Consider the following 18053-nt stretch of genomic DNA (forward strand, 5'->3'; position numbering starts at 1 on the left):
TGACTCCCCTTAATGGGTGAGGAAAATGAGGCTGAAAAGTATGGCTAGGTCACAGAATCACGCAACAAGCAGAAGGAAGATGACCTATCGGGAACACACTAGGCACGGCTTTTTCTACCACACATGCAACTGCTCTTGAAGAATGTCTAATCCTTTCACCTATGGGGGAACTGTGGCTTCAGTATCCTAAAACACATACAGTAGTTCAATCTTGAATTATCTCTAAGACTCCAAGACACAGAAACAGTCTCATCTACTGATGGACAACCCTCATCGTCATACCAGTTCCTAAGCTTATTTCTTCAACTTTAGTTCCCTTTCCACACATCCTTCCAGAAAGCATGAGTTGCAGATGCCTCCTCATGATTAGGTCTTATCCGTTAGTGTCCTGAAGCACAGCAGCTTCGATCATCAGCATGAGGCCTTTCAGAACTCAAGCCTACTTACTAACACTCCCTCTGGAGGGAGCAGAGAAGGCTCATAGGACTACGAGCCTACATGACACGCCTACAAGAACCCTTCTCTCCCGGGATTATATAACGGGTACACAGTTGATCAGTGGGGTAAGAAGGGATAGAGGAAGGGGACAGGAGGCTCTTCAGTGGTGTTGCTCCTATAAACTCCACAGAGGATTTCCCAGTAGTTTGAGTTGTCTGTGTTCCTGTAATTAACCCAAATAAACTCATTGGTCCACCAAAGTTGGATGTAGGTCTTTTCTTATTGTCCTTGTGCCCTCTCTATGTGGACTATGTATGCATTGCTTTATGTCTCCCCAGGAGAGGTCTGACAGTAGCATGGCTGAAACATGGCTGCAGCCATGGCAACAGCAGGGGTGGTATATGCTGGCTAAGCCTACCTATGTCTACCTAGTAGGCTTTCCTTCCCTAACTTTTGGTGTTCCTCTAGCCACCAAGGACCCTAGGATATATTTTTAAGGATGGAGGTAATCATATTGACTCAATCAATATGTTGTGTTGGTGCTAGAAGATCACGTCTGTCAAACAGTTCATGAGCCAGGTGCAGAAAACTTTGAATGTAATAATAACAGTAACCAAAAATAAACACATAGCCACAAGCCACGCCCCCCAAGGCTATGGGCAGTGCTCCCTGAATGGCAACAGACTGGCTGGCTGGCTGGCTCCCAGGGCCTCCCTGGCTCTCTGCTGCTGGGTATTACTTAGGTGTCTCCCAAGGCTAACTCTGCTTTCCTCACACATTCCCATAAATGTAGTCCTAAGACTTTGAAAATGCCCACAGTTTTTGTCCATGGCTTTTTTTTTTTTCTGTAACTCAATATTTCATTTGTCTGTAGTTTATTTAAACTGTGAAGAAAGATTACACATCTTAGTCTTTCTCTTCTAGGAATAAAAGTGTTTTATTACAATGTACCATTGGCCCTGATACAACGTTGCCTCTTACCTATAGGTTAAGCGATATTACAGCAGGAGACCCTGATGTTCAAGTGGGAATGGACAAGATCCCCATCATCCCACGAACAAGGAACAGCTGCTTTGTGCTGGACTTCTAATCCCACCTACGGCTGGGGCCCCCCTCCCCAAGCCTTCATTTACTAGCTTCAGGTTTCTTCTGGAGCTCTTGTTTTCTGCTTGAACACCTTATGCTTCCTCTCCATCTCCTTGGCTTGTTTCTGCTTCTTGCCGTCTTGCAGCCCAATTTGATACCTGATGCCCCTTCTCCAGACCCAGGTGCTAACTTTGCATTTGTCAACTACCTAGCCAGAGCCAGAGCCATCTTTGCTGAATAATAGGCATTTGCTCCTCTAACTTAAAATGTCAGCACACAAAGTTCCTTACATGCTTGATTTATTTTTGTGCTCTCTGATTCACTGGTCCATCAAGTTTCATAATTTTTAGTTGTTACGTAACTTTATAGGATGATTTTTTTTTTAAAAATCTGAATGTGCTCCATTTGTGACCACAATTTTTTATTGCTCTTCTGTTTCACAATTGTCTCCTTCCCAACCCAATCCTCCAATAAATTTAGTATCATATTGCATAACACTTGACCTCAGGCATTCAGCAACAAATGACAGGAGAGAATGATGACAAAGTTATCTTGACTGTTGAACTTTAACAATGGATTCTTTAGTTTCTTCTAATTTTATGGTTTCTGTTACACAAATGGTATAGCTAGAACTCAAAAGGGAGCCTGGCTGAGTATTTACTGAGCATTCCAAACACGATACAGTTGCTACTCCAGCTATTAACAAATGATGAGGCCATATTGAAGTGAGATCTTAGCTTTACTACATGCAGCTGGAGAACCTGAGTGTACTGCTCCTGGTACAGTAAAGCTGGTGGTTAGCTCTTGTGGATATGAACAGAAACAGGCACCCAGGGCATTTGCCACCCAAGGAGCATAAGATTAAGAAAAACTGCATTGCTGTTTTTACCTCTAATGCAATAAACCTGGGTTATTTTCCTGCTTCCCAAAAATATGGAATAACATAGTTGACAAGCTTTCTTACAGATTCAGAAGAGTATAAAGTGAGTTACAGTGAAAGCCGTGGAGAGCCTAACTTGGACATGACTATGCTGTTCTGCTGTACGGGACTCCCAGCTCCGTTAGGAACGTCTCTCCCTATGGCTAGCTTGTGCAGCAATTAGGATAAGATTGTTTTACTAGTCAGATTTTGTAAGACAATAAAAAAAAACACGCACGAAAAGATTTCTTTGTAAAGTGTGATTAGAAAATTTCATTGTGAGATTCATATTGAAAGTAATTCTACAAATTTCAATAAAAATTGAGAATAGGAACAAGTGGCACATTCATCCGATAGAATGTAGTAAGTCCATAAGACACGTCCAGTAGAGATGGATTTCATGCTGGAACTGAAATGCATGCTATTATAAGTTCCCAGTTAGGGCTTCTCTTGCCCTCTTCATTTTTCTTGGGCTTTCTCATTACAGCCAAAGAGAAGGTGTGGGTCAATTGTTTCTGCTGTGCCTTGATCCCCTAATGCCTGCAATACAAACGAGAATTCCAATACCTTGATATTTCAGGCCTCCGCTGAATACAGAATCCTTATTTTGCCACCCTAGTTTCTCTTCTGGCCTGTTACTCTTCCTTTAAGAAACACATTTGCTTTAAGATGGCAAGTAAGAAGCCACTTCAAATGGAGAAAGTTCGTCCTCTATTGTCACCTACACAGAGGCCAAAATTGAAAATGTATAGGTGTCTTATGGTACCTCTCTATTCTCTCATGAGGTCATAAGAGAGTAAGCAAGTGTGGTTCTTTGGCAATGAACTTTCTGTGACCTTCGTGCAAGCATTCCATGACCCCTTCCCTACTGCATGCATGATTACTATTTTATAAAGATATTCACAGATTCATCCCCACCTCCTCACAGTTACGATCACAGTTTGTTAGTGCCCAAATCTGTCCAAGAGTTTTTAATATACACAAGCCCTAAGACCCACTAAATCTACTTTTATTTGACCCAAAGTACAAAATTCGAGAGGCAAAGTAGTAAAAAAAAAAAAAATTAGACATACTAAGGAATTTTTTGTGAAGCAAATATAAACTGAAATGCCCCACAAATAATACTTTATTCTTGTGATAATTATATTGCTGTTGCCGGGTAGTGGTGCACACCTTTAATCCCATCACTCAGGAGTCAGAGGCAGGTGGATCTTTGACCTTGAGGCCAACCTGGTCTACAGAGCAAGTTCTAGGACAGCTAGGACTACACAGAGAAACCTTGTCTTGAAAAAAAATTATATTATTGTTAAAGGCCACAATTTCAAAGGTATTACCAAAGTCATTATATAAAGATCTATGCCAAAACTAATGTAAATATTTACCAAAAATATGTAGGGTACATACAAGTTTGTAAGATATTCACTGTAATACCAATATATAATTCCAGATGCAACCTAGGTCTCATCATCTTGTATGCAAGGAACTACAAACTGTTCCAGGGATTGTTAGGTCTTGCTTTCCAATCGATGAACCCTAAGGATTCCTTTTGCTTGACTAACCCTCTGGAAGTCTCCCGAGGGCAGATGGGCTGTTCAAGAGAACTCTGGATAAAGGTGGATGTTTGTGCCATTTTCTGAGCAGCCTCTAACTCCTGCCCCTGCATAATAAGGAGGCTTTTCAATAGAAAGAAGATAGAAGAATAGTAGGACAATCACTTTTTTAAAGACCAGAAAGAGGCCTGTCAGCTGCCATGAAGTAAGGGCTGGCACATCTACAATGAGCAAGTAAGTACATGGTAAAGAGATTTGAGAGAAAGAGAAGTGGAACAGTTTATGCACTAGGGAGAGGCAGAACTGGGAACATGAGATGGTGAGGAACAGCCTGATATGAGTAGCCTGCACTGCCACCTGAGGCCATGGTGATGTCCCTGCCCACGCAGCAGCAGGGAGCTGTGCCAGTGCTACCACCAAAGGCCATGTGGACATCCCTGATATATGCTGCAACCTGGAGCCATGTTGATGTCTGGGAGCTGTACAGAGCTGGCCCCAGCCCTCAGCTGCTGCACGAGGAAGAGCTAATCCTGCACCTCACCTGGGCAATATGGAAGAGCTACCCCTAGGGCATGAGAACAGGAGAGCTGGCCCCACCCCTTGCTGGTTGATGCATTTGGGAGAGCAGCCTCGCACCTTGCCTGGGCAGAATGGAAGAGTTGGCTCTGTACTTTACCAGGGCAGTGCAGGAGGGCTGGCCCCAATGGTGTGAGCTCTGAGAAACAGGCAGAAGAGCTGGCCCCATCCCTCACCTGGGCAAAGCAGGAGAACCCACCCCAATGGAGCAGGTGCAGGAGAGCTGGTGGGCTGACCAACTCAGCTACCATCCAGGCCCAGATGCAGAGCTTTGAGTTGGCCCACCCTCACATAGATCTACCCCATCGACGAATTGCTGAAGCATGTGAAGGGGCTGTTCCTGCAAGACCAAAGCTCAAGATCTCCAGAGCACAGGGCAACAACAGTATGCCGAAGAGGAGTCTTGGTGAGGTTCCAGTATGGATAGGGTAACAGAAGCCAGAAGCCTCAAACCAGACCAATGACTCATTGCAGTGAACATTTGCAAGAAAAGCTGTATGGGCAAAGGGGTATAATGTGTGACACTGTGACACACCACAGCTTCCACATAGAGATTTTTTTTTTGTTTGCTTGCTTGTTTTGTTTGTTTTCTTTGGGAAGAGAGGTTGCAAGGATGGAGGGGTAGATATGAAAGGATGGGGAGATGAGTTGGATTAGGGTGCATGATGTGGAAATTTACAAAGAATCAATAAAATGTAAATTTTTTTTTAAAGGAAAGAATCAGAAAACATTTCACAGGATTTTCATTCTGCCTCATTAATGGAAACATTGTCACGTGGCCACACTTAGCCTCAGGGGAATCTGGGAAATGTAGTTGGATCTTCACATCTCCGGGAAGGATGAATCGGGAAGGCAAGTAGCCTGTTTGGAGGCACAGATTTTTGTTGTTGAAATGCAGAAAGGAAAATACACCCAAATATTCATAGTAACCATCTTTTAAGTTAGTAAGATTTGGGAAGACTTTATCTTTATACTTTCTGAATTGCCTAAACTGTCTTCAATGACTGCTTTCTTCATAGGAAGATAGTTTGAAGCTTTATTAAGGTATAAGGAAAAAGACTAGAAATGAGTACTCTAAAACATTACCATCGGTTGTTGTCTGGAAGACAAGATCCCGTTTCCTTCTTTCTTTCGTGTGGTTTCTGATTTAAAAAAAAAAAAATTTATTCGAAATTTTAGAAAGTAGTTCACCAAATGTCTTAGCTCCTGCAGGGGCAGGTAGAAATGTTGTTATGGACTATATATGGGCCTCACACATGGTCACAATTACAGTGTACTTCTGTCAAAGCCCTCTGCTTTCTTTGTTTTAAAATAGAAAGTAAACCTGTTTATGTATGACTCTCGGTAAGATGATGAACGGTTCAAAAATCTGCAGCCTGCCCCCCTAACGCAGCCATTTTAAGGAAGTCATCTGTTCAACTGTAGCCTGGAAGGTCTACCACCTGCTAAATAATTCTCCTTGTACCACATTCTCCAGCTATAGAACAATACCTCAACTGTACTCAGTTATCGCTGTGAGACACAGCTGCCCCCTTCTCTCTTACCCGCCTGCGGTACATCCTGCATTCAAGTAGGGTTAGCTCACTAAATCGTTTGCCATGGTTCCAAATGATGAGAGCTCAAGATGCCATCTTGCTGTACACTTTATATTTCAATGACAGTCTTGAGGATCTGAAGAAATCAACCCTGATTAATAAAAGATTGAAAGAGGAAGAAATTAGAATATCGTGAGCAAAAATTATAAGACTCAGGCCAGCAAAATGGCTCAACAGATAAAGGACTTACTGACAACACCCTGGTGGTCTGATTTTTGATGCCTGGAACTCACAGGATGGAAGGAGAGAGCCAATTCCCACAAGTTTGTCCTCTGACCCAACGTGCACACTGTGGTACACATGGATATACACATATAAACAAATAGATAAATGTTTAAAAGATAAAAAAAATAAAATTCTCAGTAACATAAAAATAACAGCTCACTCATTGGGATAACTGCGTTTAGAAGCATCTATGATAGCAGAAAGTTAAGCAAGCAAAAGGTAGGCACCACACCCTGGAAAAGTAGTGAACTTGTAGAACGCTCTTCTCCCTCTTCTTTTGCCCTAGTCTCTCTCTCTCTCCCCCTTAGAACTTGTAGTACCTTAAATGGAAGCATCATGGTAAAATGAGCAACAGGAACACTTACTACATACAGGTATTTACAAACATCTTATGTTTCATGGGCCTAGTGACTCGGCCTACCAGCTTTTGGCATGAGCTGGACTGGAAGAGGGAGACATAAAGGGATGAAGGCCGGTGAGCCTCTCATCTTAGATAAGGCTGTAAAGGTCTGCCTCCCTTCTTAGGCACAGCTTAAGTATTTACAGAGTCTACCCCTGGCTTTAGATTAAGCACTCTTTTGGTCTCGTTTAGCTGTCCTGATAATACAGGGCTTTGGGGTTTCACCATGTTCTAATTGTCTTATCATCTGCCCTGGCGTGGTCCTTTGTTCCTCTAGACTTCCCTTTTTCTTCTCTGAGAAACACTGAGCACATCGATTCCTGGCAGCTGTTCTGCATGTCTTTGTGAAGACGGAGACAAAGAGTTAGCTAGGTCTGGTATACATGTCAGTCCAACTGCCCTCGGATTTTGTCTTTTAAAATATGTCATTAGTGACTTTTAAAAAGCTATTACTTCCCCACTTCAGGTTATCATTTTTCTAACCTACTCTTATTACTTATGAAACATAATAGTCAACCACTATAACTAACTTTCTTATTTAAGAACAATAAGCCAGGCATGATGGTACACACACACACAGTCTCAGCACAAGGCAGGCTAAGGGCCACACATCCAAGTCCATTCTGAAACAAAAGCAAAAACCAAATAACAAAGAGAAAGAAGGAGGATGTGCCATTTTCTTAAAACATCCTGCAACTCTAGGGTTTTTTTTTTTTTTAATAATTGAAAGATCAGTGACTTTGCAGAAACAGGTTTTTATGATTCTTACCCTTTAAGCTCCCCAGATCTGTGGGTTTACTCTGGAAACTAATTAGAGCTTTTGCTGAAGTCCATTTTTAGCTGATGTTGACACAGTAGGTCACTGTTGGCTTTTTAATAACTAAAAAACCTTTCCTCGTAAAACATGGGTCTTACAGAAGAGCATCACACCCACAATGGAGTATTTGATAGTAAAGAAAGGCATTTCTTTGGTTTACCTGTGCCCTCTTTTGTTGTCTGCCAAGAGGAGGCCCCTGCAAGCTACATCCTGCTAAGTGGCAGAGACCTAACTCATGGAAGAAGGCTGTCCTTACGCTGTTTGCTTTGTAACGGAGAGAAGGAGAACTCTTTGTTGTAAATTTTGTAAGTTGCTTAAACGATAATACATTGTTAGGTTCAAGAGGTTTTTTTCCCCCAGAAGAGCCCTGCGAAGTCGTGAATACAGAACACGCAGAGAAATTTTAGTCACTTGTGCCATATGGAAAGCAAACTAGGGAGGTCAGAGACATCTAAGGCCTGGAGAAATGTAGATGAGCTGACAAGACAGCTAGCTGCTCTTTTTTCCAAAGCTGTTGACTTTTTAACAACCAGCAACTTCAGGCTTTCCTTCTAATGCTTTATTGATTATTATTTATGGCAGCACATGATGGCAGCCTATAGCTGTGCAGAAGGGGTTTGAACAGTGAATTGTGGGAGGAAAATGTCAATTAAAAAAGTCAATCTAAACAAGAATAGTGAGTTTTGACATCAGAAACTAATTCCACATTATGGAAGTCTCAAAATTCACACTTCCCTCTGGGTAATAAAGCCTGCCCGGATGCTCATAGCCCCAACACAATGGCATTGAGAACAGCCTATCATTGTTTATTCTTTGTGATCAATTGTTTATCCAGTGTTAAACAAATATTGTGGGAAGAATAGATTGGAACAGGCTTCAGAACTATTCCTTGGATGCTCATCAACAGAAACACAGAGAGACAGCAGAGCTCGGCACTTGGATAGATAAAATCCAACATGAAATCTAAAAGAAAACTGACTCAAATTTTAAATCTTCAACAATGAATAGAGTCATGGGATTACTGGTATAAATGCAAAAACCTGATGCTGCAGAAAATAACTCTGAATTTTTGTTTCCAAAAAATAAATATATCAACTTGTCTTTCCAAGGAGATCCTTAATGATACATGTGCCAGGGTAATGTATGCATATATATATATATATATATATATATATATATATATATATATAATGTGTGTAATTTATATATAGTCATTTTTGAAAAAAGCAGAAGGGGGAAAAAACCATGAAGAACATATAACATATGGCATTCCCTGTCGCCTCAGCTGGTGTTTGCCATTTCCTGCTTGTAACTTTCTTAATTTTACATCTTCTCCTCAATTTCAATATACTAGACATTTAAATCAGAATTTCAAGTTGGCCTTCCCCCCCTCCCCACCCCTTTCTTCCATTTGCTGTTCTTGCTCCTATTAATTTTTTTTTCAGCTGCACGATGGGCTCGGTCTAATTAAAGAAGAGCTAGTGAGTATTGTGGGGTATTGCCAGGATTAATCAATACCGTTTTCATTCTGATGGGGCTACCCAGGTGGATGATGCTCAGAGGCGATCAATAAAATCCAAACCTACTCTAACATTGTAATCAAATTCTGTAGGACTGATGGTATGACTGTCATTAGAGAGAATGAAAATCTGTGACTGGCACAGAGCCAGTCTTCAAAATAAAAATCACAAGTCACTGTGATTTGCTTACTCATTGCCCCTCGGTGTGGTGCCTTAGTTTCCTACCTCCCACCTCCAACTGAAGCCAGGCTACCCAAGGAAGAAGTCCTCTTTAGATAACTCAGGAAAGCAAAAGTGTCCTTAACCCTCAAACCAACAAGTTCCTCCTCAAAGCAACTGACTAGACTTCCAAAGTATTAAGAACCTGACCATGGCTGGCTGCTGAAACCTTTCTAATCGATTTCACATGTCAAAAGTGAAGGGGAAGAGGACAAAAAATAAAAATAAAAATAAAAATAAATGCCACATTACTCCTTCTATAGTGAATCTTAGGGGCCAGGCAGACGGCTCAGAAGGTAATGTCAGTGGCTCCCACACCGAGAACCTGAATCTGATGCCTAGACCCACGTGTGTCTCTGCTCACCTCTACATGATTACCTGGCACGTGTGCACATACCCATACCAAATACAAAGATGAATGAGATGTAATAAAATGTATCTGATTTGTTCTGCACTAGAGATTGTCTACTGGGAAACTTGCTAGCAGGTCAGGGTTGTCCCCGACTTCTGTCAGCGTTCTCTTGGGATGCTGTAGTCCTTAAAGTTCTTCTAGTTTGTTTCAGTAATTAACTCTTGTTCCCATGGGTACTCCAAGGGGTGTTCCTGATTTAAAAAGAAAAAAAAAAAGTAAGTTACCCCAAACACATTCTTTCCAACTCAAGCAGCAATGCCTAAGATTAGACAGTGTCAGCTAAGGGGTAAGGAGACTAGGTAGGACTCCATCCGAGTCTCGGCTGTCAAAGCGTAGCTGGCTAAATTCCTAAACGCAAACATCCACATGCTAGGAACCCATCACACTCCTGCTTCGTTCGTTTTTTTAGAGATTAGGGATGTCATCTTAAAATCTTAGTGTATGTGTTTGCAAGCTCATCCCAGCACCCTCCTTGTACGCTTTCTCAGTTGTCTGAGGGGGTTATGCTTTGCTCCTTCATAGGTCCGCCTCCCATGTGAGGATGACCAGGTTTCAATGGAGATACAAGAAAAAGAGGTCAGGCCGGAGAGATGGTTCAATCGTTAACTTGTACTTTTCCTACAGTAAACCACAGCTTGCTTCCCAACACCCATGTGAGATGGCTGGCAGTTGCCTATCACTCAAGCTCCAGGGGACTCTGAAGCCCCTGATGTCTGTGGGCACTGGCGCTGACAGACACACACACACACACACACACACACACACACACACACACACACACACAATCAAAATACTTAAAACTTTTTTTAAATGAAAAAGATATAGACATTGTAGGGTCTTCCTGTGGTGTTGAGGACAGTAATTTCCTCTGTCTGCTGAGGCTTTTGATGAACCAGTTCATAAGCCAAAGCTTGAGTCTTCAAGCACAGAACCAAGGCTTCAATAGAAGAAGAAGAAGAAGAATCCAAAGGAGTCGGGAAGCCAGTCGCAAAGGGGCTGGTGTGGGCGGCATGATCTAAAACAGAGAACTTGACTCTAGTGTCCTCTCACCTGTGAATCAGCGAACTGTAATGTGAAACCAGAGACAGTTATGTCATGTAGCCATGAACATGACCAACCCTTACTGCGAATTTTTATAATCATAAATACTTAGTTTAGAACAGTTTTAAAAATCTGTTCATAAAAGGACAGTCATTGCCTCCTGACAGTGTGAAATTTGTTTCTCTATAAAAGCAAATGAAAACAACAAATTCAAAAAAAAAAAAAAAAGCATTTCAGAATTTCACGTGGACCTGGGTTCCAAAAACTACCAGTCGAGGTTGAGACTGGAGAGAGGTGAGAACGAATTGTTAAGTCAAGTGAATCTTTGAGTCTGTACGAAATCACGTCTAGGTATTGCTAAACCTAAGAATTCTCGTACAACCAAATGAAATGGGAAAAGGCTAAAAATTACTCCATTGAGGCAAGTCGAGACTTAGTGGGTCTTCACACAAAATTTAGCATTTTCATGCCTTGCCCTGGTGCATTACAGTAGCTAGAGAACTGATAGGGAATTGAGGCTTAAGGCATCAGGTCCCAGCATCCATAAATCACCATGAAGATGCACTATCACAAGACTGACAAGAGAGACGCCTTATGACGAACATTTACAGCATTCAAAAGCAGTGATGCCAGATGTCAAAATATGTACTTAGTGACTCATAAAATTTCATTGCCCTAAAGTGAAAAAAAAAAATAGGAATACCAGTTAACAAAATATTTTCAGCAGATGTCCCTAAAATGCTTCTAACTTTAAAAGCGTCCTTCCATCGTCTCGGGCCTTCCTCCTTAAGTATCTCTCGCTTGGTTGGCCTTTTCTTAGCGTGGTTCTCCTGGAGTAGGTACAGGTCCAGAGGTAGGAGAAAGGGAGGCAAATGCTGAACTCACACTTCCCGCTTATCCCCACCTTCTTCAGCCTTCCCAGACACATAGCCAGATGGACAAGTGAGGTCAGGGACAAAAGGAGAAGTAAACAAGTGGGTTTAACCGTATCCCTCCCCTCCATCTTTATGAGAAACGATGTACACGGTCCACAGTGCATATAACGTTTTCAAATTGTTCCATGCTCCTCTGAGACCAAAACCCCTCCTTTCCCCAGTTAGGGGACTTAGCTTTTACAAAAATTGAGACCAAAGGCTGAATAATCTGTCTACAGGTGTTCATTGCTTTGGTTTTTGTTAACTTGCTATCGGTTTTGTTTTTTAAGACAGGCTGTTGTAGGTGTGTTTTTTTAAATCTATTTTTAATTTGGTTTCTTATATATTTTTCCCTTCTCCACCCCAATTCCTTCCAACACCTAACATCAGGTAGGAGAAAAAGAAGAATAGTGGGGAGAATAGTTTTCCTCGGCTCCTTCCTGCCGTTGGGTTCCTTGGGGGCAGGTATAGCCTTGGTTCTGGATCTGTTTAAGTTCTCGTCAAACGGCGTCATCAGCAACCAGGCGCAGCACAGGGAAGCACCAGCAGCCCTTATTCCCACAGACAAGGACCACGCCCCTTCCCAAGGTAGTCCACAGCTGACAAAGATCAAGCGCCCTCTCAGGAGACAATGATCAACTATGCACAAACTGGAGCAGCCCCCGCCCCCATATTCCACACCTGGGATTAAAACACAAACATGCTTACGAAACCAAAACTTCCATCCCAGGGTGTCATGAAGCTCAGGCTATTGCCGAGAGAGGGATAATTTCATGCTCACTCTTGATCCTCCTTCTCTGCCTCCCAATGCTGGGATTCCAGGCATGTACCGTTTCACCAAGGTACAGCTACATTTCTGATAAACGGCGTATCCTTCAAGAGCTATTCACCCTGCAATTTGCCGTGGTCCTTATTACTACCTCCTACAGTTCGCTTCACACATTCACCTTGTTTATTAGTCCCTGTATGCATTTCAGATTTTGAGGGTCAAAGATCAAATCATCTTTATCCACTCACATAAGCTCAGCACTGGCAGAGGCTTTCAAATCCATCTTTTAGGACAACCGCTCATTAGAGAGTTAGATTTCCTGATAATTATTTTTGCCTAGCTTTTTGCAATCTAAAAAGACCAAAAACATTTAAAAATTAGAAGCCTACGTCCTATCTCTCTCCCACTGAATTAAAAGAGCCAAGAAACAGCGGGAGGGGAGCCCTTTATCTAGTCAGGTAAATCTACCAGGTGAGCAGTCAGCACACTGTTTCCTTATTACATCTAATAAGAGCTCACAGTTGTGTGTGTGTGTGTGTGTGTGTGTGTGTGTACAACGTAAGAGCTTTTGTATTAGATATCAGTGTAAGAAAGTTCTCTCATCAGGCAAATGTAGGTGCTCTTACTAGGGAGAGAAAGCATGTACCTGCCTCTCAGCCCTGGGGTACTTTGACAGTATATCACAGAGCCTTGTCAGAACACGGAAGGGTTTGTCATCGAATCCAGTCTCAATTTCTTCCTCTTCTTGGATATGTTTCATTCCCTGCTGGCTCAATCTGGAGAAATCTTCTCATCTCTATGTCCATTGAAATCAAACGGTACCTATTTAGATATTTCAGCTGCCATCAACAGCATCCTGGTGATGGGATGAAATAGATTTTGCTCCCAAAACTATGAAAGAGAGTCGGCGTGCAGAAATGACACATTACAAAATGACGAAGAGCAACAGCTGGCTCAGAATGAGTCACACAGGTGCCGTCGACAAGACAAACGGGAAATTTCCTTACTAAATAGCAAAGTTAAACTTCCAGGCTATCTTGGATACTATATTGGCATAGTAATCAACTGAATAAAAATGTGATGAGAATAGATTTGACCAGATGTTTGCCTGAACCAGTTAAAGTGATGATCATCATAACATGGCAAAAATTCATCCATATACCTTACCACATAAATTTAATACCCGTAGCTAATATATTATAATATACCTGGTAGACATTGTAAGGTACTCCATACTTTTCAGAGTTTTCATTCACAAATAATCTCTCTTCAGTAATAAATAAACCCAGTGTCAGATGATAACAAACCCGTATAAGAAAGAAACAGACACCTGCCACATGAATTACTCATTTAGAATCAGCACCTATGAAGAGGACCAAATTCCCAAATCTGACGCCAGTGCGGAAGCCCTGCAGATCTTCAACTTTCTGGCTTACGGTGTCTAAGAAGAAGCTGGGAAGAGAGAGAAAACTTAGCTAACAAAAACCGAACTGTGACTGTAGGAAAACACATCCGCAGACAAGAAGAAAAGCAGGGGAGAAAATAAACGTGAGAACTGAGTGTTAAGGTACTGCTGGGACATAAACACCTGCAAACAATTCCCCAGCCCATCAGGAAGCGGCTGTCAAAGACGCAGATGCAGGGCAGCAAACAGGAAGATGGGACCAGCTGAGCAGCCCTGGCCCCACCAAGCAGAAGAAAACTGACGCTTTTTCTTGCTAAACTGATCCTGGCTGAGAATTGAGCTCTGGAACACTTGGGAGAGGTAGCTGAAAGGGTTTCTGAACCTGGGCAACCTACGTGCTTCCTGATGGCCACGTACCGTCAGAGTGGGATACAAAGCACACACTCTACTTTGTGAGGGAATAACTTTGAAAAAGCAATGCGTAGTTATTTGATTCTGCCACATTTTATTCAGCGTGCGAAGGTAAGTGATGATAAAAGTGAGGAGAGACAGTCTCTTCTATGTCAAGATGTTCATCCTTCTAGTGATTAAATTCTGGGATTAAGCCGGCCGTGGTGGCGCACGTCTTTAGTCCCAGCACTCGGGAGGCAGAGGTAGGCGGATCGCTATGAGTTCGAGGCTAGCCTGGTCTACAGAACAAGTCCAAGATAATCAAGGCTACACAGAGAAACCCTGTCTCGAAAAACAAAAACAAACAAACAAACAAAAATTCTGGGATTATCAGTTTGAAACAAACAAATGGCAACGGACAGGCCTGGGAGCACACAGCTTCAATTTCACTGCTCAGGAGGCAGAAGTAAGTGGATCTCCATGAGTTCAAGACCTGCCTGGTATGTATAAGGAGCCCCAGACTAACCTAAGCTGCATAATGAGACCCTGGGTCCAAAAAGTTAAACATAAAATAAATAAATAAATAAATAAATAAATAAATAAAAATAAAGCGTGACAATATGGTTTCATGCATATGTTTGTGGAAGAGAATTAGCTGCGGGCTGCATTCCTCTTTGTATGACCCCCTCATGCTAGGACATGTTAATAAAACTCTGCTATGGAATTGTAGACAGATTACAAATCTCTTTGAGGATTGTTTTGTTTATTTGTTTTGATTTTTCAAGACTGCATTTATCTGTGTAGCCCAGGCTGGTCTCGAACTCAGAGATCAACCTGCCTTTACCTCCTGAGTGCTGAGGTTAAAGGCATGTACCACAACACCCAGCTCTCTTTGAGATCTAAACTGTATTGTTTCATTTCTTTCACCTTTTTAAATTTTACTAGTTTCCAATGTTTATTTAAAGATAGATAAACTTGTTCTAACTCTTATGTATGTTTGTACCAATATTTTTTTTGTTTATTTGTTTTTTTTTTGTTTTTTGTTTTTTGTTTTTTTTATTAATTTATTCTTGTTACATCTCATTGGTTATCCCATCCCTTGTATCCTCCCATTCTTCCCTCCCTCCCATTTTCCCCTTATTCCCCTCCCCTATGACAGTTCCTGAGGGGGATTACCTCCCCCTCTATATGATCATAGGGTATCAAGTCTCTTCTTGTAAATTTTTTTTTTTTTTGGTTTTTTTGAGACAGGGTTTCTCTGTGCAGCCTTGGCTGTCCTGGACTCCCTTCGTAGACCAGGCTGGTTTCGAACACACAGCGATCCGTCTGCCTCTGCCTCCCGAGTGCTGGGATTAAAGGCATGCGCCACCACCGCCCGGCTGTACCAATATTTTTATTAGTAAATTTTATATGTATATGAGTATAAACATGCCTACTTTAGAAAAAATGCAAATTCATAGGAAAAGCCAACATCATAATATTTAAAATATTAAAATAAAAAGTGAGGACTGGAGAGATAGCTCTGCCGTTAAGAGCACTGTCTGCTCTTCCAAAGGACCCAAGTTCAAATCCCAGCACCCACATGGGAGCTCATAACTGTCTGTTGTTCCAGTTCCAGGGGATCTGACACCCTCATACAGACATACATGGAGACAGAACACCAACGTAAATAAAATAAAATAAAATAAAATAATTTTTAAAAATTAATAAAATAAAAAAGTGATTTTCTCCTTTGCTAAATAAATGCCTATGTGTTAGAATTCTGCTTCAGTCTGCCTATTTTCTTTAATTAACCACAAAACTATGAACCTTGTTTTATGTTATAAACTGTGTGAATTACAGGTTAAGTAACCCACATCTGAAATTCCTGTGACCAGAAACCCTTCAGTTGTCAGAAGGGTTTTCAAGCTTTTAGAACATTTGTAAAAGCTTTATTGATTACGCTTCAACATAAAACTTAAGAAGAGAGATTTACCTTGGAAAGAAAGGGAAATTGTTAAGGGCTTAAAAAAGTAATAAATCAATGAAAATATAATGATATTCAGAGGAAAGTAAAGCCACAGGGAGGGTTCTGATGATAAAGAACTATGTGTAGCCCCAGGGGAAGGGGTTTTTTATTGTAGGCGAGAACCGTTGGCAAGTTTTAGTAGTAAATGATTCTTAAAATCATATTTAAAAAATAGCGTTTCGCTAACAAACAACAAAATTGTTTGAAATGATCAAAACCAAGCCTGTAGAGTTCTCTCTCTCTCTCTCTGTGTCTCTCTCTGTGTCTCTGTCTGTGTCTGTGTGTGTCTCTCTCTCTGTCTCTCTCTGTCTCTGTCTCTGTCTCTGTCTCTCTCTCTGTCTCTCTCTCTCTCTCTCTGAATTTCAAAGTAAAATGGTGAGGTCTTAGAGTAGAAGTGGGGTAGAGTGGAAATGGGAGTAACTAAGGCATCCATTGGCTGGACTCAGGTATTGCTCTGAGAGAATCTTCCTGTACAAAGAATCTTAAGCTAGGAAATCCCTGACTTTTTAAGTTGATAAGTAGGAAGATAATAGTTTAAAATAAGTTACAGTTTTTTTTTAATAAATTCTAGGCTCTCTTTGTGAAACTAAACTTCCAGAAAGCTAGGCATTAAAGGATTTATAAAAGCCCACAGTACAGGGCAAATAAGTCTACAACTATAGAAATATTCTGGGTCAACATAGGAAGACTTCACCCACAAGGTACGAGTGAGTGTCATCAAAGGAAAAGGAGGACACTAGGCAAGAGGTTTGGGTAGATTTCCTGAACGTCTCCAGGATATATATATATATATAACCCATTAAGAATCTAAAATGATGCTCCATATCACGAATCTTCAGAGAAATGCACATCAAAACCACAATGAGCCATTGTCTCACCCATTAGAGCAATGGGGGCGCCAGTTAGCTAATGCGTTAGTAGGAATATGAAAAAAGGAAAGCTTTTTACACTCTGATGGGATGGTGGGACTGTAGAACAGTGCCGCTTCCATAGCAGTTTCTTTAAAAATTAAAAATAGAGCTACCATATGACCCAAGAACCCCCAAGCTTCCAGCATGGATATTTGGAAAAGTTGGAAGTCGTTTTAAGGAGAAATTTGCAGATTGTGTTCATAGTGGCATTTACAATATCCTGGGTGGAAGCAAACCATGTACCCATGGGCCAGTAAAAGGGATGGGTAAACAAAATATAATGTGCACACAATGGCCTTTCACTCTGTCTTAAAGGAAGGAAAGTCTATCATATGCCAAAACATGGATGAAACTTGAGAGTATCGTGTTAAATGAGACATCAGAAAAAAAGACTGAGTCTCCTTACATGAGATACATAGATAAACACACAACCTTCTGAAAAATTCGCCTATAAAGTCCAGCGCCTTGGAAGACCTCTGTGAGTTCCAGGCAGCCAGGACTACATCATCTTAAACAAACAAACAAGATCACCTACAAAAAGAGATTCTGGCCAGCACTCTGTTCCCCAGGGCCAACCTGTGACTAGGACACAGAAGATAGTTTGGAGTGTCGGTTGTCGTATTCATGAGAAAATAATCAGAAGCCATGATGACTTCTCCAACAGAGGACTGCGTGGGCAAGGTTGAATAATTGCCTAGGAGACTGCTTTGAACCTGCGGAGATAAAGGTGTGTGTTATTGGCATAACCACTGCGTTCTGCCAGCAGCAAGAAGGAGGTCTCATGAGAATATGGGAGTCAGTTGTAGAAAATAAAGTGAAAACATGAGTCTTGGTATGTAAATTTCTACCACCTGCTAC

The 18053-nt window shown here is 41.5% G+C and overlaps 1 protein-coding gene and 1 long non-coding RNA gene across 3 annotated transcripts in view; one reads left to right on the top strand and one right to left on the bottom strand.

Annotated features, from left to right (window-relative positions):
- Positions 1 to 18053, top strand: part of TANK (TRAF family member associated NFKB activator) — a 263053-nt gene that overhangs the window by 146260 nt on the left and 98740 nt on the right. The window lies entirely within an intron of this gene.
- Positions 2716 to 8725, bottom strand: LOC311606391. 2 transcript variants are annotated; one of them, XR_014782329.1, is made up of 4 exons: positions 6355 to 8725; positions 6114 to 6255; positions 5656 to 5775; positions 2716 to 2983 (listed from the first exon to the last, which is right to left on the bottom strand). It is a non-coding gene; the product is annotated as an uncharacterized lncRNA (long non-coding RNA). The 2 variants fall into 2 exon arrangements; XR_014782330.1 differs by having other exon boundaries at positions 6114 to 8725.

The sequence above is a fragment of the Acomys minous genome, assembly GCF_964271855.1.
Source record: "Acomys minous genome assembly, chromosome: 10".
Classification (NCBI taxonomy): domain Eukaryota; kingdom Metazoa; phylum Chordata; class Mammalia; order Rodentia; family Muridae; genus Acomys; species Acomys minous.